The sequence below is a fragment of the Pezoporus wallicus genome, unplaced genomic scaffold (genome assembly GCF_028554395.1).
Source record: "Pezoporus wallicus isolate ANWC-B61680 ecotype Strahan unplaced genomic scaffold, APGP_CSIRO_Pwel_v1 scaffold_7392, whole genome shotgun sequence".
Classification (NCBI taxonomy): domain Eukaryota; kingdom Metazoa; phylum Chordata; class Aves; order Psittaciformes; family Psittacidae; genus Pezoporus; species Pezoporus wallicus.
This window is the reverse complement of record NW_026639923.1, coordinates 121,071-143,913: the sequence shown is the minus strand read 5'-3', so window position 1 is coordinate 143,913 and position 22,843 is coordinate 121,071. Positions and strand designations below refer to the sequence as shown.

The following is a 22,843-nucleotide window of genomic DNA, read 5'->3' as shown; positions in this document are numbered from 1 at the left end:
TATCTGGATACGCGCTGGGCTCCAACCCCGGTGTCTCCCAAGGACAAATGCCAGCGATGGGGCTGCAGCAGATGATGGTAGAGCTGAAATCAGCCGGTCACGCTCCTGCCTGCCCTGCGCCCTGCTTGCGCCATTGATGGAGCCTCAGCAGGGATGCAGGTTTCCATTGGGAATGGAAGGTTCCCATCCAGCACACGCCAAAAGACTCAAGAGGGGATCACCCCGCTGCTAAAAACACCATGGGAAGAAAGGGAAAAGCGGGATAGGAAAGGCAAATGTCTCCAAGGGGATTTGATCACCAAGCAGATGGAGATGAGCCGAGGGATGAAGCACCGAGGGGCTCCCATGCTGCAGGCAGCACCAGGGCAGAGCTCCACAGCATGAATTCATGGAGCAATTCCTGCTTAAACCTTAGGGTTAGAGGCAGATGGCGACGGATCTGGGCTCCATTCAGTCCTGCCGCAGGACTAATCCTTCCCAGCTCCCATTGAGGTCCTTGTCCCAAATCCCACCGGCGGTTTTCCCGTGTTCCTCGGCGCTCGCCCATCACACCCCCCCCCCTTTACTCCAGGAGCCGCGTCTGGAACATCGCGTGTGTGGGCAGCGCCTGCGCCCAGGAAATGTTTATCCTGAAGGCGCGACACGCGGCAGGTTGGGAGCGATTGGGATGACAGCCGGAGCCCATGGAACCGTGAGTGCTACGGCACCGGCTGGGAGTCAGCATGGAAAGGAGCAGGGTGAGCACAAGAACCAGCTCGGGATGGATGCACGGATCCCATGGTCCCGCAAGTGATGGGATGTAAGCAAGGCTGAGCTATCGACCACTCATCAGCATCCTCCGCTCTTTGTTGGGCTTTAAACCCACTGCTATTCCTGCTCCATCCAAGCATTAGAATCACGGAATGGTTTGGGTTGGAAGGGACCTTAAAGCTCATCCAGTTCCAACTCCCTGCCATAGGCAGGGACACCTCACACTAAACCATGTTGCACAAGGCTTTGTCCAGCCTGGCCTTGAACACTGCCAGGGATGGAGCGCTCACAACTTCCTTAGTAAAGGACTTCTGCCTCATACCTTACCTAAGCTCTATTGATTGATGAGGAATACAACCCGCATCCTGCTATCCCAGGCAATTTCTCCTGGGGTAAAGTTGCCATTTCCACCCTTCAGCAACCTTCAGCGTCATTAAGGTGTCAGCAGAGCCCTAAACTTGGCTTGTAAGCAAAGGAAGAAGGAGATGGGGAGAAAAGGCCAAGCCATGCTTGGGCAGAGCCACCCTCCTGTCTCTACTTACCCAATGATGGCAGGAAGAGCCGGAGATGCCGAGCCTGATACCACTTCCTCCCTTCCCATAAAGGAGCATCAGGGACTTTGCCCAGCAGCACGCTGCTGTCCTGCCTGATGGCTCCCCAGCTCACGTTACAGCCTCTCTTCTTCCCTACATGTACAGGAGCTGGCTGCAGCCATGGGGACCCATCACCAGCCAGAGGGACACCCACCTTTGATGCTATTTCTAAGGGGTAAGGAGTGAAATTGCAGTCATGGCAAGGAAGAACGAGTAGGAAGCCCAGGATGCCTCAGTGGTCTCAGGGGACTGGAACAGAAGCAGCTCAAGGAGGGTTACAGAGATTTTTGGGATGCAAAGGAGCAGCCAGAGGGATGCAACACATTCAAACCTATCGGGTCGGACAGCAGGGCCAGGCTGCCACGGGTGCAGGGCAAGACCTCGATTCTTTGGTCTTGCAACTTCATGATGGCCATGACCCAAACCCCATCTTCATGTGTTTCCCAAGGGATGAACTAAAATCCCCATCCTTTTCAGCTGGGAGGCACAAACCCTCCTGACACGCACATGATACCACTCAGCATCTTCAGGACAAAGGAGGCCTTTACACTGCTCTGCTCATGGCTCCAGCTCATGGCTCTGCCCACAGCCAGCTCAAGAGTCCCAGTATCTTTTACATCCTGCATGGACTCCCGTTAACACTCCCATTCCTCAATCTGAGCCTCTTGAGGGGACATCTCCTTCATGGGAGGGGTGTACCAACTTTCTGGCCCCAGGTTTCTGCCTTTCTGCTCTACCCCAATGTTACTGGGGAGCTGGACACCCCCAGGCTGCAGACATGACCCCAAATCAAGCATCTGCAGGGTATTTTGGGGACCATCTCTATCTGCTGCAATGAAGATTTAGCACAAGCATTGTGTAACGCTGGGGTGGGACACTGCTCCCGGCCCCTATCACCATCAGGGATCAGCCACTCAGTTAATCCTCCCTCTCCCTCATTCCCTGCCCATGGACACCCAGCCTGGCCCAGCAGGAAGGAGCCAAATCTCTGCCCAACATCAGCATCCACAAGGGCTGGTACCCCATAAGCTGGGGATGAGGTCCTGGGGGCCACCCCAACACCATCACCCAGGGCACCTACATCACTTGGGAAGTGCTGCTCAAATGGGGATGCACAAAGGTACCCACTGGGCAGATGTGGATGCTCATTAATAACTCCCTTCTCATTACCTCTGTTGTGCATCACTTTGTTAAGGGACCTGGTAGATGCAGACCCTATGGGCAGAGACTTGGGCGCCGAAAAGGTCGTTTTTAACCCAGCAATGTCCAGCACACATCCAGTTGTGTCCCCTCCTTTGCTCCCTTGCACAGCCCGGTCACTGATGGGTGGCTCACTCAGGCACACGCTGCAGGATCACAGGGGTAGATCACAATGAAATAGAAGCCAGGAATCCCTTTTACTTTATGCTAGCCCTATAAAACCAACCCCTATGTGTGTTCCAGGACAACCCTACAATAAATAAGGTGAATGCAAAGCTTTGGTGAGCCCGGGGAACCTCTATATGAACACACACAGGTTGACAAGGAGCAGGGCACCATTCCTCCAGCAAGCAAACCCAAAATGCTCTCAAGAGAAGATTCTGGGGCGCAAAAGCAGCCTCTTGCTTCCGCCCATCAGCAACCCTTGGAGGTATAAACCCAGACATCACTCAGCATCCCTGCGATGGGCAGGCACGGAGCAAAGGTGCCCTGTGGCTGGTGCAGCACCCAGGACCGGCAGCACTGGGGACAGTGGGACACAGTGACATGCCCCCGGTGAAGAGCCACAAGCAGTTACACAACCCTGCCCCGGCTGCCCTTGGCTGTGTGCGCTGTGCACGCTGCTATCGACACGGCCCCGGCCGCCCTCCGACATCCCTGCAGGGAGGAAAGTTTGCAGGCGGTGTAAATGTGAGTGCACGTGAGCAGGGGGGGGACTGATCCAGCCCCCTCTGACCCCATAGCTCCTGCAGTGGTCCTCAGTGATGCTCTGGATTCACCAGCATCCCACTGTGCCCTGAGCGGTGGTGGGGTTGGGAGGGATGTGACGGTGATGAGCAGAGTAGGGGCAATGGGGAGAGTACCCACCACCAGTACCCTGCAGCTAAAAGCACCCCAAGCCTGACCCACTGGTTTTTAGGACGTGAAGGACCAGGCAGAAGGACGCAACAAGCTCAAACCTGAGTGTTGTGACACCAGACAAAGCAGCGAAGCTCCAAGTGCCCTCAGGCAGCACCTTGGCTTTTTGAACTCGCCATTTATGATGCCCGTGACCCAAAAATCACCTTCAAGCTTTTTTTGCAGGGTAGGAAGAAAAATCACCCTCCTGTTCTGCTGGAGGTGAAACGCATTCGCTGGTCCCACCAGCAGCCAGGAACCCTCTCCTTAACACAGCAGCAGGGATGCTTTAGTCCGTAGAGAGGGGGAAACTGAGGCACAGCAGTTGGATGCCCACATCACTGCCTTCCTCTTGGCCTGGCCGGAATTTGAGGTATTTATAAACCAATAAGGGAGCAGAAAGAACTTTCCCAATGCCAAATCTACATCCCCTCTCCTTGTCCTCCATGGAAACCGTCTGTAATTATAGGTTTGGGGTGAGGGGCACCACTGCCAGTGTCACCCCAAAGGGCTTCACCCTCCTCTCCCTCACTATGGCAGCGCCAGGGACCAGCCTGTGCCACCACATGGCCCCATAGGACCCCATCCCCAAGGGGCCCTGACGGTTTGATGCTGAATCCCCTCACCCTGTGTAGGGGACCCCATGGTTTTGGCACACACTCCTCCAGCCCATCCCGACACGCGCTGGGTGTCACAGCCGATGACAGCCTGAGCACGGCTGACATTGCCATGGTGACTATCGACCGCTGCTGCTGGGAGGATGCGTGTGGAGATGCTGCATCAGCACCTATCCCCCCCCCACACACACACACTTTAGTGACTGCAGGTACCCTCTGCTCTCCACCAGCCTCATTTCCACCCCTTTCTGCCCCATTGCACCCACAGGCAGCTTCCAAAACCTTCTCCATCACCTCACAGCTCCATCTCTACCAGCTGTGCCTCAGTTTCCCCATCCCTGCTCGTGCTGCTTGGCGGGGGGGTGATGTCCCCTCCCTGGGATACGTTTCTGTCTCCCAACTTCGGCCAGGGCTGTGGAGTCGGAGGGATGCTGAGCGAAGGCTCTGTCGCTGTGGCAACCTGCCGCGGCCGTCTCCAGGAGACCGCCCAGGGATGCTGCAGAGCCACAGTGAGAGGGACCAGGGCGGGAGAGGGAAGGTATCCATAGGGAAACCACCCCCCTTTTCCACTCCTTTACCCAAACCACGGCCCGGATCGTTGTAACAGGGTGTAAAACCACCCTGAAAACAGCCACCAATTTGGCTCTGGGAACCAGCTGAGCACCGACAAGCTCACTGCACCCCAGGCTGGAAGCAGTGATTCCAGCAGGATGCTCCTGTATGGAAAACAGGGCCCCGGCCGTTCCCAGGGACACCTGCAGGGCTGTGGTTATAATTGCTGGTAATAAGCCCATTAGCCTCTTAACCCTCATTAAGCAGCTTAGGGGGGACACGTACTGTTATACGCAAACCTGGAGGTGGAGAAGGGGCTGGTCAGGGCAAAGGGGATGGGATTTCAGTGGGTGTCATAGGGGGTGGTCACAGCTCCATCCCTCCCCTCCTGCATCCAGCCCACTCCGATGCTCTTTTCCAGTGGGACCATTGGCATCTCCCGGTGATCCAGAGGACAGGGATGATGATGACGGGGCTGTCACATCCATGTGATGAGTGTGGGTGGCCTCAGTACCAGGGTGGGGGAAGCGAGACCCAGCCAGCACCCAACACGGCGCGGGACGGTTCGAATCGCTCCAGTTGGAAAAGGGCCCGTCTTTACATTTGCTAAATTAAAGGATGTCGGTGTCTGATGCCAAGCCCAGGCTCCCTCGGAAATACAAACTAATGGCAGTGAAGAAAGTGAGCTGAAACCAGAGCAAAAACGCTCCCGTGTTATCCAGCTGCACCAGGGCAGGGTTTAAATGGCAGCTTGCAGAGCACCAACCATCACAAAGATCTCCCCTTTTTACCCCAAAATGCAACTTTGCCCCCTCTGCTTGGTCAGACAGGCAAGCCAGGCTGCCATGCCGGCGTCCCCATCCTTCTCCAAGCCTGTCAAAAGTCAAATATCCCCCTTTTTTTATGGATATGCTTGTTCTGTGCAATGGGATTTGACCAGCACAGAGTGAGATGTCGTGATTTCTCCAGCTCCGATTATTCCTATAGCCAGCTCCATCATTCCCAGCCCATAGCAGGCAGGCAGCAGGGTGCTGGCAGGGCACAGGGGCTGCCTCACAGCCCCTCACTGCTCCTCTTCCCTATGGAAATACCCGGGCTCAGGCTTGGGCTTCAATCCCTGCTGCTTCCCAGGCTCTGCCAGGGTGGGTTTGTGCTGCAGCTGAGCAAAGCCGGAGCGCGGTGCTTTGGGTTGGAGTGGGTTTTTCCTTTCCTAATTTTCTCTGCAAGATCAAATTAAACAAAGGAGCCCTTGTGGGAGCAGCGGAGGAAGGGAGCCTGCTTCCCTACAGATGTGCGTGTCCTCATGGATTGCAACTCCCGAATGAAGCTTTCCCTGTGCCTGGAATACTAGCCTGATCCCCCTCCTTTGCCTCCTGTGGTTTCACTGGTAGGAGACTGGCTCATTCTGCAGCCTCCCTGCTGGGAGGTTGTTCCCCAAATCCCTGTTCTTCACAAAAACATGGACAATGGGGCTTTTCCTGACCTCAGATTGGAGTTGTCTCAAGTGTAAGGCAGGGAGCGCTTGGCAAAGTGGCAGGTGCTAGGATAGGATAGGATGGGATAAGGATAGGATAGGATAGGATAGGATAGGATAGGATAGGATAGGATAGGATAAGGATGGGGTAGGATACAATAAGATAGGGTAGGATGGGATAAGGATAAGATAGGATAGGATGGGATAAGATAGAATAGGATAGGATGGGATAAGATAGAATAGGATAGGATGGGATAAGGATAAGGTAGGATAGGATGGGATAAGATAGAATAGGATAGGATGGGATAAGGATAAGGTAGGATAGGATGCGATAGGATAGAATAGGATAGGATGGGATAAGGATGGGATAGGGTGTGGTAAGATAGGATAGGATGGGATGGGATGGGATGGGATTAGGATAGGATAGAATAGGATAGGGTAGGATAGGATAGGACAGGACAGGACAGGACAGGACAGGACAGGATAGGATAGGATAGGATAGGGTAGGATAGGATGAAGCCAACATCTCCCAGGTTATGAGGCTGCAAAGGAAGAGAAACGCTGTGGGTCAGGAGCTGAGGAGGGGCTCCCCTCTGCCCTCCAGCCTGCAACTGAAAGAGGAATGCCCAATGCATAACACTTGCAAACACACCCAAACCTTCCAGCTCCCTCAGACTGAGGAGCCAGCACAGAAGCTGTTGCCATAGCTTTGCAGACCCCCGGTGAGTTTGGTAGCACAATCTGGACCACGGATCTATGCAAATCCCCAAGGCAGAAGTCTTTATGGAGGCATATGACAACCGAAAAAGAATAGTGCTCAGTGCTCTCCTCCCACACGCCACCCCCCAACTTCACCATCATTTAAATCAGTCTTGAGTTGGAAGAATTCAAATCAACACTGTCGTCACAGAGCCAAGCAGAGAGGTGACACAACTTGGATGCTGCTGGGGAAATTGCCCCCCTGAGACTCAAAACCCATCACTTTTTGAAGCCCCATAGAGGAAAACAAATGCACTGGCAACCCGCTGCCCCAAACCTTTCCAGCCAGGGCTGCCGGGGAGGTTTCCAACCAGCCTTTCCCTTGGGATCAACGGGAGGGGAACCATGAAGGGGGGGGGAAATATCCATGACATGCTGCTGAGGCTGGAGAGCCACAGTTGGAAAACAAATCAAAGCTTCCAAAGAGAGAGATGCCAAGGAGATAAGTTGTTCCCGAGAGAAACAGGACATTCCTTTCGAGGGGGAGGACGAGAGGAGGAAGGCTCCTACCACCTCTTGTATAGATACTCAGGGGGCTCTGTGCACGGCAGCCTGCTCGGGCGGCTTGTCCCCGCTGCGCGATGCTGCAGACACAGATGGCATCGCAGCTCCTGACTTCTCCTTTTTTTCCTGGTGTTGTTTTGGGCTTTTTTTACTCTAAAAGCACGTTTTCCATGTGGGGGAAAGGTTGCTGCATCCTGCCAGCAGCCAGGCAGATGTGGATTTGTTCTCCAGGCTCCCAGAGACCTTCCTGCCTATCCACACCATGCACCCAGACCCTGCGCTGTCCCAGGGGATGCAGCTTGGTATCACCAGACTCCTCAGGGCTCTTATGGGAGTCACATAGGGAAGAAGCTGAGGGAAAAGCTGATACTTTGCTATTGCAAGAAGTGCCCAAATCAGGTCCCAGACCAACCCAGAGGGTGAAGGATCGGCAGTTTAGATTTTCCTTGCAAAGCATTTATGGGTCGCACAAGCAATGGGATGGAGCTGGAAGCAAGCAGGGGAGATCGTTTCAGTGCATCCCTGGTTGCTCCCCTGAATCTGCCCTGTTTGGCTATTCTGCATCCAATTCTTCCTGCAGGAAGTTTTATACCTGTGCCCTTGAGCAGAGCCTTGACATTATCCTTTGCTGGGAACAAGCCACCTGCCTCCTCAAGGCAGAACCCAGGGAGGTAGGAGGGAGAGGAGGCAGGGGAGCAGGGTTGGCCCTGCTATAAATAACACCAATGGAAATGAAAGAGGTGAAAAAGCAGCAAACAGAAACCAATAAATCAAGGGAGATGGGTTCAGCTACGGGCAAACAGCTCCTTGTGGGCCTTGTGACCCTGCAGAATTGGGCACAAGAGAAAATGGGATCCATCGTAACAGAGCAGGATCCAGCCTGGGCATTGCCTCTCTAGGAGGAGAGCCGTTGGCAGGAACAAAACACTTGGTATCGCCCCACTTTTCTTCATTGTAAAAGATAAAGATGAGAATCGGGAGAGTTGAATTATGGAGAGTTAAATCATGGGGAGTTAAATTAAGGCACCCATTGGACCATGTCAACACAGCACTGGCCTGGCTCCTGGTGTCATCAGTGCTGGACACCCAGCCATCCCATCCCCAAAAGCACCAGCGGGCTGTGAAATAGCCTGTGTTTAAGGCAATCGTTGTTTGCAATCTGTGATCTCGGAGAGAAAAAGGCAGAATAAAGCAACCTCTCATTTCTACCAGTAAAAGGGGAAATGCAGAAGCTCAGCAAGCGCAGTGGCCAGCAGGTCACAGCCAGCAGTGCTGGAGTGATTCATCCTAAACAAGCCCGATGTAGTTAAACCAGCCTGGAGTAACACAAGGAAAACAGTCCAGAGTTTGCCCTGCTGGTGCCTGCCAAGTATCAGCCTATGGAAGCGACGGGATCATCCCCACCACTGCTTTTCCCTCAGTCAAACACATGAAAAGCATCCGGATACTGCACCAAGACACATTATAAAGCGGGTTTATTTTCCCCTCTTTTCCCAGCCCATCTTCCCAGAGCACACCATTTCCCATCCCCAAAGGCTGCCGGAGGAGCCACGGACCAGGTACCACACCGCAGCATCCTCTGGTTTCCCCTAGGAAACTCATCTGAGCCGCTTCAGTTTGGCTTGTGTGTAAGTTATTATTAAAGCTGAGCAAATAATTCAGGCTGAAAGCTCCGGGAAGAAGGTTTTGCCTTTTCATTTTCCACTCTTGAGCTGTCTGCAATTTCCCCAGTGCTCAGGGATGATTTAAAGACCTGTCTCCGGACGGGAGCACTTTGCTGCGGCGTCAACTGCGAGTGTTTGATGGCCTGAATTTCACATGCACTGATGAGGACACGCTGGACACATAAGGATGGATGAGTCTTTGCCGGTACCCTAATTAGGTGAGCAGCGTTTGCAAGCGGGTTTTAGGGGGTTTTGAATGTGTTTGAGACCTGCAAACCCTTCACGCCGAGTTAACAACCTGTTCGTTAGGCAGGGCTCCGTGAGTGCTTTCCTTTATGGATCAGCATTTTTCCAGCTGCTGGTACCCGCCTCAACACACCATTTCCATGGAGCACCTCGATCGCTCTCTTTGCACCCCAAAACATCACTAAAGACATAGGAAAAAACACAAGGAAGGATAGGACCGTGGGGCCGTTGGGATGCAATGGCTCTGACCTTCCAGCGCCGCAGCCATCCCAGGCATTTGCTTCCTCATTAGTGGAAAGGTTAGGGAGAACGGATCGGCTCTGGGCAAACTCCCCGTGGTGCTCGCATGACGCAGGCTGGCAAAGGCAGCTCGCCCCGAGGCTCAGGCAAGCGCAGGCCAGAAACAAAGCAGGGAGAGGAGAGCCACATCAGCGGTCCCCATACTTGTTGTTGTCCCCGCATCCCACCCGCCTATCCCATGCTGGGGTAAAGCAGAGTCTATCCTCAAGACCACACAAACCACCTCCTATAAGAGATACCCTCAAACCCTTTGCCGGAGGCTTGCGACCCCTGACTCATTGGGATGCTGAAGGGGCTGAGAAAGGGACACAAGCACTCCTATGGATGTGGGGGACATGATATTGAAGCAACCACATCCTATTTGGGGATTCAGCTCTGGAGAAAGGAACCGCTCCAGGTTTGGGCACAGCAGCCGCTGCAGCCCAGTTTGTTTGCTCAGGATGGATCAAACCCGTGACATTAACCCCCTGCTGTAAAGACCCCCCCACCCCGAGCAGCGCATGTGTGACACAGAAGGAGCCATTTAAAGCCTCCCAGCACCCAAAGGGGCCAGGGCTGCTCTTGGGGCCATCCCAGGTAATGGAGCCTGGGGCTCCATTAGTCCTTGCTGGAAACCCTTCTCCAGCCGGACCACACGGCTCTCTCCTCCCATTGCATAAGTGCATTCTGTGAGCAAACCCAGCCTTTGGCCATGCTCTTTCTCCAGCCTCACTCTCCTTATTCCTTTCCCTCATTCCGAACAGTCACTGAAGCACCAAGAGAGGGAAAGGAGAGGAAAACCCAACGCTCATCCCACCCGTAAAGCAAAACCCAGGATGCAAGAAGGGGGAAAACAAGCAGAGAGTGGTGTCAGATGCCTCCCCCCAATCCATCCCCTCCTGGTTTGCCTGTGGGAGTTTGACAAAAGTGCCTTTCGGCTGACACAATGATTACAGGGTGCTGAGACACAAGTTGCACATGGATTTCTTCCCTGCATTTCAAGCAGGGTGAGGACACGGCCGCAAAAGCAGCTGCACTCCTGGAAGGGTCACAGTGATGGGGGAGAGGGGAGGTGGCAAAAGGAGGGATGATTTGGGGAGAGGAGGAAGGAGGGATAATTCCTGCTCAGGGAAAACAAGCAAGGAGAGAGCGGGTGGGAGCGTGCACGAGAGTGCGAAGCCAAAGGCAGGTCCATGATGGAGTGGGGATGGATTTGGTGCTGGTCTCTGAACCAGCCTGAAGCAGGAAGGGGAGAAGCTGGAGCTGCTTCCCGGTGAGCAGGGTGAGATCCTGTGGCACTGCTATGAGGATCCAGGCAGCAGCAGCAGCAGCATTGGGAAGGTGTATGCAGCGCGCGTGCATCTCCCGGTGGGAATGCAGACTGAGCGGGGCAGAGCGCGGTGCCCTGGGCACACTTGGACTCCCCATGCCTGCAGGCAGTGGGTGCTGGGCAGCGGGGAGGAGGAGAGGAGGATTTGAGCTCCAAACTCAATCTGTTGGAGAACTTGGCCTGCTCCCCGTCAAGCTGAAAATAGCACACATGTAAGGACGTGCACGCAGTGCTGGCTGTGTCCTCGCCGAGCGCTTCCTTCCTGCTGTGCCCCAGCCCTCCACATTGCTGCCTCCCCACAGCCCCTCATATCCCCCCTATGGGGACAGGTCTCAGGCAAGAGGTGTTTTGGGCTCCTTAGAGCATCCTTATTATGGCAAAGTGAGGCTGGTGCATGGATATGGAGCTGGAGCCCTGTTCTTTCACCTTCATGTTTACCACGAGGTCTGTCCAGTGGCAGCATCCCCACCGTTATCATCTGGAGTGGGTGAGGATGAGCACAGCTCACGGCGGGAGCCGAGCTCTATTAGAAGCAGGCATCTGTCTTTAGCCCTCCCTATGGCCACCAGCTTGCACTCAGGATGGGGCAGTGAGCACATACGAGTGCCCAGGCAACTGTGGCAGCAGGGGGGTACCTCCATGAATCCCCAATATTGCTCCAGATTATATCTGCAAACCCGTTGTTGGTGGTGGGATAACAAAGACATCGTCCTCCTCTGCAGCAGCAGTGCTGCACGGTCGGGGTCGAGCCCCAGCCCGCACAGGGATGGTGAACTAGCAGAGCATGCAGCAAGCTGGAGGATGGAGATAACCCTGGCAGCAACCAGAGCTGATTCCTGCAGGGGAGAGGCAAGAAAACAGGCTGAGCTCCCAGTGGATATCGGGCACGGGAATAATGGGAGAGCTTTGCTGGGACGTCGGCCGCAGCTCTGAGCCCTGCTGTTTTCCCAGCCCTGTTTGAATGCTCCCTAAAGAAATGTTCCTCTAAAGGGTGCGTTCCCTGGGATGGAGGAATACAGGGTTTCTCACCCCAAATCTGCGCCTGCTGGGATGATGCTTTATGATGAGAGCTGCAGAGCCTGGCTGGGGACAGCAGCCGGATGACAAGGGACATCATGGGCATGGACCAAGCACAGCTTTAACGGGCACTTGCAACCAAAAATGTACCTGAGCATCGCCAAAACCCCACTGCTTCCCAAAGGCCTTTGAGGAGCGGCATTAGCGAGCGTGTGGTATCAGCTCTCCTGAAACAAAGCCATTGTGGTCGAGGCAGGATCCTTATTAATTCCTTCCTCTCTTTAACTTCCAGTTTTCCTCAGTTCCCTTTCCAACTGCTCAGGTAGGGGTTGGGCTCCACCGGCACCAGTCCATGTCCCTGCGGCACAGCGCTGCCAGCGTTATCGCTCCATTACACAGGGATGTGATGAGTGGTTGCATACAGGGTCCGTAACAAGCTTGGAGGCACATGAGGGGAAGGGAGCCCTGGATGGGGCAGAGAGCCATGGGGTGGAGGAAAAAGGAGGGTGGGGAGCACTGAAATAACACCCCGGAGCCATCGGCAGCCAAGCAGGGGGGACGCACAGCCAGGTCCTGGCAGGAAACTGCCACTTATTGGAACAGCATCGTTTGTGAACATCCCACCTTTTCCCTAGACACCGCCCTCTGGGACAGAGCACAGGGAAAGGGGTGGGATGGGATCCCCTCAGCACCCACAAAACCCACCCAGTAATCGCTTTTCCCATCTCTGCCTGCAGCAGCTGCCTTGGACACTTATCCCCAACACATTCACCCTCCGCTTTTGGGTCCCCCCATTGCCCTCATTCCCCTTTTTCCCCCCTCATGCCCTCATTCACCTTAAAAGCACCATTTCCCCTATTACAGCCCACACCCTTCAACCCTGCAATCCCCTCCAGCAGCACTGATGCCATTTAAGCATCCCCAGATCCCGGGGATGCTGATGTGCAGCAGCCCCTGTTCAGGGGACAGCCCTTGGATGCTCTGTGTCCTGCTGTGATACCCACTCACCCACCAGTTACATAAACTGCTTGGAGCTGGGACTGTTTTTGTCTGTGTTGCCTCCAGCACTGTGCTCTTCAACTTTATTTGCATAACAAATAATTAATAATAATTAATGACTGGGAGAACGGTGCCGATTGCCAGATCCTGCTAATTAGAGCACCAGCGCCATTGCAGGCATCCCACAGCCCCATCTCCCCACCAAGCACCGGGCTGTGGTCAGGGATGTGATGGGGACCATGATCCTGTGGGACTCTTGTCCCTTTAAGGAGGAGGAAGAGGAGGAGGAGGCGGCACTACCTGGGACGGGTCAATGGAGCTGGCAGGGTTTTGGCTGGTACCCACATGCCAGTGCCTCAATGCAGCCTCGCTCCATCACACAGCATCCCATGCTCTGCTTTCTCCCTGCCCTTATTAGAGCCGGGCCAACACTACTTAATTGTCTGACGATGGCACCACTCCATTAATTACCATGTAATTAATGGGAAAACGGGCGCCGGCTCATTAGACAGGAGCCTTTGCTCCAGCAGCCCCACAGCCAAATGGTGCTGGGGATGCTCCTCACCTGGGCCCCATTGCTGGTGGCAGCCCCTCACCATGGGAGGGGCCTGAAAGCATCAGGGAGACCCCCCCCCGCCCCGTGTCACTGACACTGGAAAGTAAGGAGTGAGGATGTGAGTGACTGCCTCGCCTGTAAGGGGACACTAGGGTGTACATGGCAGCCTCTGCCTGGAGCTCGCAGCCCTGCAGGGCATGGCCCTGAGAGGGAAGAGAAAGGGATAAAAGGAAAAAAGGAAATGGGAAATGCTGAAAGGAAAGGGGAAAGGAAAATAATAATAATAAAAAGTGAAAAGGACAAGATAAAGAAGAAGTGGTGAAAGGAAAACTAGGGAGAAGAGAGGGGATAAAAGGGGAGAAGAGAGGAGAGGAGAGGAGAAGGAGAGGAGAGGAGAGGAGAGGAGAGGAGAGGAGAGGAGAGGAGAGGAGAGGAGAGGGAAAGGGAAAAAGGAAATGGAAAGAAAAGGAGAAAATGAGAAGGAAAAGAGAAAGGAGAAGGAAAAGGAGAAGGAGAAGGAAAAGAAGGAAGAGAGAAAGGAAAAGGAGGAGAAGGAGAAAGAGAAGGAAAAGGAGAAGGAGAAGGAGAAGGAGAAGGAGAAGGAGAAGGAGAAGGAGAAGGAAAAGAAGGAAAAGGAAAAGAAAAAGGAGAAGGAAAAGGAGAAGAAAAAGAGAAAGCAAATGGAAAAGAAGGAAAAGGAAAAGGAAAGGGAGAAGAAAAAGGAGAAGGAAAAGAGAAAGCAAATAGAAAAGGAGAAGGAAAAGGAAAAGGAAAAGGAAAAGGATTGGTCAGATTCTCTCCCCTTTGCTCTGCTCAAGCGCTCTCTGTATCACACACAGTGTTCGTGTGTGCCCATGGAAGTGCTGAGCCACGGGTGCAGGGGCAAGCGATGCACGGACCCCAGCCCCAGCTGTGGGGAGCAGGGCGCTTTCCCCCCCGGCAGAAGCAGGGATGAAGCAGCCCGAAGCCCTTTCCCTTTGTGCCCTGCAAGTCCCAATCGCTTTCCTTAACTCCTGCAGCATCCTGGACAAGCCCTCGGTGCCGGCAGAGCCCCGGTGCCACTCGGCACCGCTCCCACTGCAGCTCCAACCGGGCCCCTGGCTTTCCACCACCCTCAGAGCAGAGCCCTGCGTGATTCCACTCCCCTGGCCCTCCTCTGGAACTGTAATTCCTTTGCGGAGCTGCTTCCCCTTCAGCAGCACACATAATCCATTGCTCTGTAATTACACGGGAATTTTAATATCTGGTGTATTTATAAGATGCACTTAATTCATCAGCCCCTTTGAGCATGTTGTCATTACAGCCTTCAGCGCGGCAGGAAGGATGACTTGCTGTCAGATGGAGATTAGCTGGCCCTCGTGTGCAGTGAGTTGCAGTGAGTTCTCAGCCCGGCTCAGAACCACACTACAATAGCACCGGGGAGCAGGACCCCACTGTTCCCGGTATCCCAGAGCCCGGGGGGATTCCCAGTGCCAGGATTCCAGAGACAACAGGCAGCAGGATCCAAGCAGCACCCAATCCCCCTTTCCCAAACATGGGAATCACCTGGCAGGGCCGGATTTGGCATTCACAAAAGAAGGGCCTGAACTGGGGGAGCTTTATCCCTGCAGCCAAGCACTGGGGGCTCCCCAAAGGGCTCCCCAAGGCGAAGGATCCACACTTGGATCCCTCCAAACTCACAGAGAAAGCGGCTGCTACTGAAGGCTTATTTTTCCTGGCGGTTGTTCCAGTGGCTCCTTTCCAACCATGTCCTAAAAGGGAACCAAAGGCCTTTGAGCCTCTTGCAGTGAGCACAATGCAATGATTTTCCCAGCCCGGGCAGCAGGGATGAGCTCACCGGCGTCCTTGGTTCCCCCCCCGGCTTCGGGGTGCAGGGTCCCTGTGCCATGCACCGTAGATGACAGGGCTGGATGGGGAACCAGTGGGAAGCTGGGATCCACGGCACTGGGGCCGGGGAAAAACACCAGGGAGCGATGGGCAGAATGGGACAGGGAGGATGGGGATCTTGGGAGTCCTGGCTCTCACTGCTGGGTAACACCATATTCACACCGGGATCATACCGGGTATTCCTGCAGTGATGGGTTAGGCAGTGCTGGGGTAATGCTTAGACTCAGTGATCTTAAAGGCCTTTTCCAACCTGGCTGATTCCATGATTCTATGTCCACACTGCCCTGTCAAGCAGGCAGCACCCAGGGGTGGTGGCATCTGCCCCTACTTGAGGCCACCTCGCACTGGCCGTGAGGCACCATGGAGGTGCAGCACCAGGTGACCCAGCATCCTCAGGATGGGACAGAGACCTGCCAGGTCCCCATAGCATTAGGTGACAACTGGGACGGAGCTGGGGCCCAAATCTTCCTCCTGCATCCATCGAGCCACGTCAGAGTGCAGCTGTGATGACATTTTGGATGGAGCGGGACCCTCAGTGAGTACCAACCTGAGCCCACCCATTAACCCCAGTTCTCCCAGTGGCTGCCGGCACTGAGGCAGCTCCGGATGCACCCCAGCATTTGGCATCGATCACACAGACCCCCACCAGACCACGGCCTCTGCACAACCTGGCAATAAGGTCTCTCTTTCATGCTCCCTGCTCCGGCACCTTGTTCCTCTCTGGGTACCCAAGCCAGAGGCTCAAAGGATGCTGTGGCCTGCCTGCTGTCCCCCCTACCCCATATCACCGGTCCACAGCACATACAGCATCTCCCTGCAAAGATGCTGCACTGAGCATCAGCAGGTCCTTGCCCCTACATGCCAGCCCCAAGCAGGGGCATTGAGGGCAGAGCTAAAGCTGGACCAGGGCTCCTCCAGCTCAAGGGTATCGAAGAGGCTGGTAATGTCCCATCTCCTCCTCCCCATCCAGAACAACCCTGGTACCTGTTCCCCCAGGAGACCACAGCCTCCTGCCTCAGTTTCCCCACCTGCACAGCAGGGCTCTGCTCTTTGAGCAGGGCAGAGATGGGAGCACGGCTGGCAGGGGATGCCAACAGGGTCTATACCCTGATCCCTCCCTTAACACCAGAGCAGGGCTCGTTCTGCTCTCCTCCTCCCCATCTCCTCCTTCCACCAGGTACTACCATCCGGGGGGGGGGGGAACTCTGGCTCCCAAGGTCACTGAGCAGACAGGCTTGGGTGCAGAGGCCACATCCCTAGTGCCCAGCCATCCCCTGGGGCTCTCCTGCTCCTCAAGTGCCTCCGTCCCTCCCTCCTCTCCCCAAAAAGCAGCTATCCAGGGAGATGCTCCGCGCTGCAGCTCTGCCGGTGGCACTGGCGCTGAGCAGAGCACACTGCAGCACCGCCGTTATGTAAGCCCCAGCCGGGCTCCGGGGATGTAGGACACCGGGGTTACCCCCCACCCCATCTGGGGGGCTGCCCCCCCTTACCCCAGCCCGGCCCCGGGGTCATGGAGCAAAGGGGGGGACCCCCCGTTAACTCAGCTCACACTGCAAGGGGTGCAAAGGGGATCAGGGTGGCCCTGATGAGGGGCACACGGTGGTGGCAGGGGGGCAGCAGTGGGGGGTGTGGGGTGTGTGCTGTGTGTGCTGGGGGCTGTGTAGCTGTGGGGCTGGAGATGGGGTGGGATGCAGCTGGGGGGCAACGGGTGATGCGCTCCCATCCCACTGAGTCCTCTGGAACCCTCAGCCCCAACTTTACCGGGGCTCACCCATGTAGGTGGGAGCTGAGGGATGGAGCTGGGTGGCCAGGCTGTGATTCCTGGGTTGCGCCTCCCTCAGAGTGACTCATGGAGCAGGATGAATGCAGCCAGGGAAAAGGATCCCGGCCTCTCTCCCAGCCTGCTGTGTGTATTCCCCATCCCTGCGTCTCGAGAGGGTCAGCAAACCTAGAGACAGCCTTCCTGGGGTCAGCATCCTTGGCATTAGCATCCCTGGGACAGCACCCCTGTGGTCAGCTTCCTTAGGATCAGAATGCCTTGGGAACAGCACCCATGGTGTTAACAACCCTGGGACAGCATCCCTGAGGAGAGCATCCCTATTGCTTCCAGTGCTGCCTGGGGAACAGCATCCTTGGTGTTAACAACCCTTGGGCAGCATCCCTGAGGAGAGCATCCCTATTGCTTCCAGTGCAGTCTGGGGAATCAGGATCAGGGCTTCCCAGAGTTAAAGGGGAGATTCTGCCCCTGTGGGATAGCCCCAGCATCACCTGCCTTGCAGGGAAGCAGAGGTGAGGGATGGCACAGTGGGCATCATCCATCCTGGAAGCACAGGGAGCGGGCAGGCAGTGCTGGCAGCACCAGGGCTCCCCCAGGACCAAGCCCTACCCTGGCTCATGGACTGGCAGAGAGCCGGCAGCATTCCCTGCTATGGCACAGGACAGGGATAGGGAGCCCATGGCCCCCCAACCATGTGGCTTCTCCCTGGCCTTCTGCCAGGCATGGTCTGGATCTGGCCATTCCTTTTTGGAGGTGGGGAGAAGGGAAGAAAGCCCAGGCAAAGGCTCCCAGCAATAGGAGATACCAGAACAGGAAATTAATGTTAATTAATTCATAATGACGCTGCGATAGTGATACCAGATGCTTCAAAAGTCCAACGGGGGAATCTGAAAGAGCTTTGCAAGAAAACCATCGCCCACCGGCACTCCTGCCTCGCTGCAAGCTGGGAACGAGGGAGCGAGCTGGGGATCAGGAGCTGGGACCAAAGCATCAAAGCTGGCACTGAAGGACCGAGCTAGGACAAGGGAATAAGCCAGGAATGGGAAAAGAGGGGCATGTCCCAGTGAGGTGACAGACCCACAGTCAAACAGAGCTGTGGGGAGCAACACCAGGCACCCACCACCCTCCCACCCCAACTTAGAGCTGGAGTGGGCCCTGGGATGCAGGGGCTCCCTTGATGCTCATTTTTCCCTCCCTTCCTTCCTTCCATTCCAGACACACTGGGAGCAGGACAGCTGGATGGATGGGCACTGAGGCCATGCAGTGGGGACAGAGGGAAAGGGACACAGGTCCTTCCCCAGCCCACCTCCCCACGCTCAGAGGACAGCTCCCAGCTCCTGCAGCGAGGCAGCACCAGGAATGGGAGCAAACCAGGGTGGTTTCTCCCTTCTCACCCACAAGCAGCCTTGCCCTGCACTGTCAAACCCAAACAGGGCTGGACCTTAACCAAAGGGTGCAGAAGAGCCTAATAAAGGGGCTTAAGCCCCAAGAGAACCTCCCCAGGCCCGGAGACCATGGAGCCAGTGCCGTAAAGATGCAACCATGAACTAAGCAGAAAGCACAGACAATGGCTTGGAGCCATTCACTGCCCTGGTACCCCCGGTCAATAGCAAGGATTATGGGCCACCCAGTGATGCAACAGCTCCTGCACCCAGAGGGGACCCCCAAAACAGGGGTTAAGGGAGGCAGCCAAGGCCATAGGGGCTGGCAGTGGTGGAGCATTATGGCAGAGCACGGCCAGGGCACAGCGCTGCCATCACTGCTTACATAAGGTGCCTGCTCCGTGTGCCACATCCCGAGTGGTGACAGGAGAAGGGGATGGATCCATCCCTCGTAGCGGCGGCGCTCCCGCTCCTTCTAGAGACAGCATCCTCCCAAGTGCCACGCTGCCCTCTCCTCTACCTGCACAGAGGTTGGGTGAAGCTCCCAGTGACATTCACACTCCAAACCCAGACCCCAACAGGGAAGGAAATGCCAGGTTTTAGCTCATGGTGCAGTTCCCTCGACAGCTCCTCCGAAGTTTATCCGTATTGGAGAACCATTCCCACCACACTGCCAGGGATGATGCTTCCACAGCCTCGGATGGATGGTGGGGAGATGCGGGAACCCACAAGCCATAGATATGCCCACAAAACACCACACCAGGGGGAACGCTGCCATCCCACCCCGACGGATCCCATGGGATTTGCCATATTCCCTGGGGTCATCTCAGGGCTCGGAAAAAAACCCACTTTGACGCCATAGATAAAGCAACTCTTTCAGGTAAAGAGCAGCAGAGGTAATAGTGGATTTTAGAGCCTATAAATCAGAAGGAAGAAATAAAGCAGCCTTTAAGGTGCCTCCCCCAGCAAAGCCAGTGCTTATCCAGCACAGATGGAACACTCACTGTTATTCCAGGCCTGAAAGGAGCAGGCAAGGAATGTATCACTATTATATTATGGGGTTTTTTAGCCTTGTTTTCATTATTTTCTGATAGCTCCATTGCTTTGTGCTCACACAAAGGGAATTTCACCTCCTGTTCGGAACAAAAGGCCCTGGAAAGTTTGGCGGAGAAGGGGATGAGGAGAAGGAGCTTTATAGAAGCAAAATGAGTTGTTGCAGGCTTTGGGCTTGGTTTTCTTTGCAATGAGCTGTAAAACAGCCCTGGGAAGACCTGGCACGAGAGTCCCCATCCCCACCAGTGTCACCCCCGGGCTGGGAGCAGGGATGTCTCACAGCCCCTAGGAGGCCAGGGTTGATTCGGGGTGCAACAGGACCGCTTCCCATCCTTCCCACACGCAAGCAAAGTCTTCGCCACGCTTTCTAAGAATGGGAAAGGAGAAAACCCAGCCCTAATTTGCCGACACCGCTGCTAAACAGGTGGTTCTATACCACAAGTGCAGGAAGGGGGAGAGAAGGAAAAAACAAAACCCTTGTTTTGGTGATTTTGTGCTCATATTCAGTGCAGACGCGCCTGGGAAGGGATGCTGCTAAATACACACCATTCCCCCCTCCTCGAACACTCTTTGCTCTATAATTAAGAGAGGCTGCTAAAAATACAGATAGCCTCCAGCACCCAGAGAAGGCGTGTGCAGGTGCTGCTAACTGGAGGCACTTGAGTACAGCTCATTTTGTGGACCATTTTACTAGCCTGGCTCGTGCTCCACGCCGATACTATTACAGTGATGCAATTTATGCTGCTGCTGCTGCTGTCGTTGTCGGCTCCCTTTGCCTTCCCCCCCCTCCCCTCAGCTTCCTTCCTTGCGGTTTGCAGTTTGTCTTCGAAGCACACAGACACAAACCCCTCTGCTCTCACATCAGCTCACCCCAGCGATGGTCCAGGTTAGCCAGGAAGAAGAGGGTCACGCGAGCGCGCATCGCACACGCGCGGGCACACGGATGCGGGCACGTACACGGGGGCATTGCCCTGCCGTGGGCATTCCCGAAACCAGGCAGTGTGCAAAAGTTTTGGCTTGGGAAAGCCAGCTGGATGTGGGAAGCGAGCGGAGGCAAGCGCGGCACCGGCGCTCCCAAAAAGCCAACAGCAAACCCTTTGGGTAGGCAGGGAGGGAGGGGGCCCGTGGTATCGGTATGGTGATAGTGGTCAGCTTGGTAAAATCCACCCCCTCTTTCCCCATCCCCAAACTGGCATTTTGGGTACAGGGGTGACGGAGTGCGAAACTTCCCCCGTCTGATTTCCCCATTAGGGCTGCAATAGGTGGAAGTGATTGACTCACTATGAGACTGCTGTTTTTGCCTCTGACTTGGGATGGAGACGGAGCTGGAGGAGCAGTGGCTCTGTGGCAGGCAGGCGCTTGGAGCTTGTCACTTACCTCTCACTGCATCCAGCCGTGCCCCCCCGCCCCGGCCGTGGGGCTGCAGGTCCTGGAGAGTTAGCTGGCGGGGGACCCCAGATCCACTCGGGTTTCTTCCAGGACCGACGTTCGGCTGCTGCTTCTTAGGCACAGACCCAACCCCTCCATTCCAACCACTGGTGGGGGGGGGAGCGGTGGGGGGGGGGGTGGAAATAATAAACGTATCTTCTTCCAAAAGGGAAAAACAAAAATTAAATTAAAAAAAAAAATGTAAAAGGGGGAGATTCTGAATAAAAAAATAAACCCCACGCGTTTGTTTTTCTTGGTTTGGTTTCCCCCTGCCACCCCCCGGAGGAAATAAAGAATAAAAACAGATAAATCCCAGCGAGCAAAAGATCCAGACTCAGGTGAATTTCGCTTCAAACTCCCTCTGCGCTTTCAGAGCCTTCAGCCACAAACGGGCTCTGGAAGATGCTGGGGGACCCATCGTCGCCAAAGTGTCATCAAATATCCTCTCGGGCTCAACTCCGCTCCTGCCCGGGGAGGGTGGACTTCTTCCCTGCTTGCTGCGTGCTGTGGAGTTGGCAGGGACCTGCCTGGTTCAGCCCCAGCGTGCAGGGTGGGTGGGTTGGTTGGTTGATGTGGGTTGGTTTTCTTCTGCCGGTTTTTTTTCCTGCCTCCTTTCTCGCTGCTATTGGTTTCCCTGCTATCTGATCCTGAGCGAGCGCTGCAGCTCGCCGCTTCCCTGCTTTCCCCCCCCTCCACCACCACCACCACCCCTCCCTTCTCCTCTCTCCAGCTCCCAGCCTTTTGACAGGGAATGAAACACAGACACCCAGTGAGACAGGCTCCAGCTTCTACAAAGCTCCACTCCCTCCTACTGCCTTTGTCCGTGAACAGCAACTACTCCAACTCTGCCCGTAGACACAAGTGAACCTCTGCATCAGCACTTTCCTAATGGCTGCTTCACTCGACTCCTTCGGCCCTTCTTCTTCCTCGCTTCCTCTCCTTTACCTTGATGGCTTCCGCTTGCTTTTCCCAGCCTGGCCCCAGCTCCGAGAGCCACAACCAGGACGAAGCAACAACCCTTTCCCCATGGATCCATCTCAGCTCCCCCGCGCCGGCTGCTGCGGTCGGGGGCTTGCGGCCCCGCAGTCCATCACCGTCCTTTCTGGGCGCCTTCCATGAAAAATCGATGGCGGGTACCGCCGTCCCCGGAGGCTTCGCTCCGCTTTCGGCTGCTTTATGAGGGGCAGGGTCTGCGTGAGGTGAGAGGAGGGCTGGGATTTGAACCGCTTCTGCCTTTATCGCAGGCTGAGATTTCTATTTTTTGTTAAGGATTGATTGGAGTCCAAGTTTGGTTCGTGGTGGTGAGCGTTATTTTAAGCCATTCGGGAGGCTTTGGGTGCCTCCAGGTCACTCTGTCCTTATAACAGCGAGGCCTTTTTGGACAGGGTCAAAGTGGAACCTTGCTCCAGCAGCCTTTTTCTGCCCCCCCCATGGAGGCAGGGACGCAGAGGGATGCTGCAGTGGGCTCACAACCCCGGCTGGCTTCCAGCCAGAGGGAGATGCAAACCAGCCACCGTCTGTAGTTTCTGATAGACTTCCTCCTCACCCTGCGAGATCCCAGAGCTGCTGCCTGCTCCTTTTTTGGGGATTCGTGGGCTTCGCTGAAGGAGTCACAGCCAGGAGCCCTCCAGCCCCAACAGTGATGCTCAACACGGCTCAGCTTGGCTGCCACGCAGCCAGCGGGTCACATCAAACCCATGAAGCTTCCCCATGTGCCCCATCTCCCTTTTGCATCGCCTACCACTCCTTCCCAGCCTTCTCTTCACTCTTGGCTTCCCAACATGGGTTTGGGATCAGCAATCACTCCCTCTCCTCTTCCCACTGGCAGCATCCCGGAGCAACGATGCTCCTCATCCCCAGCTCCCATCCTCTCCTCAGC

At 55.3% G+C, this 22,843-nt stretch overlaps 1 protein-coding gene across 2 annotated transcripts in view; it reads right to left on the bottom strand.

Moving 5' to 3' along the window:
* KCNJ12 (potassium inwardly rectifying channel subfamily J member 12) overlaps window positions 1–21,076 on the bottom strand; it is a 28,852-nt gene extending 7,776 nt beyond the window's left edge. Inside the window, exon 1 of one of the 2 annotated variants that reach the window (XM_057416822.1) lies at window positions 20,914–21,076. The gene's annotated coding sequence lies outside the window, so the exon portion shown is untranslated. Of the gene's footprint in view, window positions 1–4,351; window positions 4,474–20,913 lie in introns of those variants that run through there. The other variant, XM_057416823.1, reaches the window with a different exon arrangement.
* Between the last annotated feature and the right edge of the window lie 1,767 nt (window positions 21,077–22,843).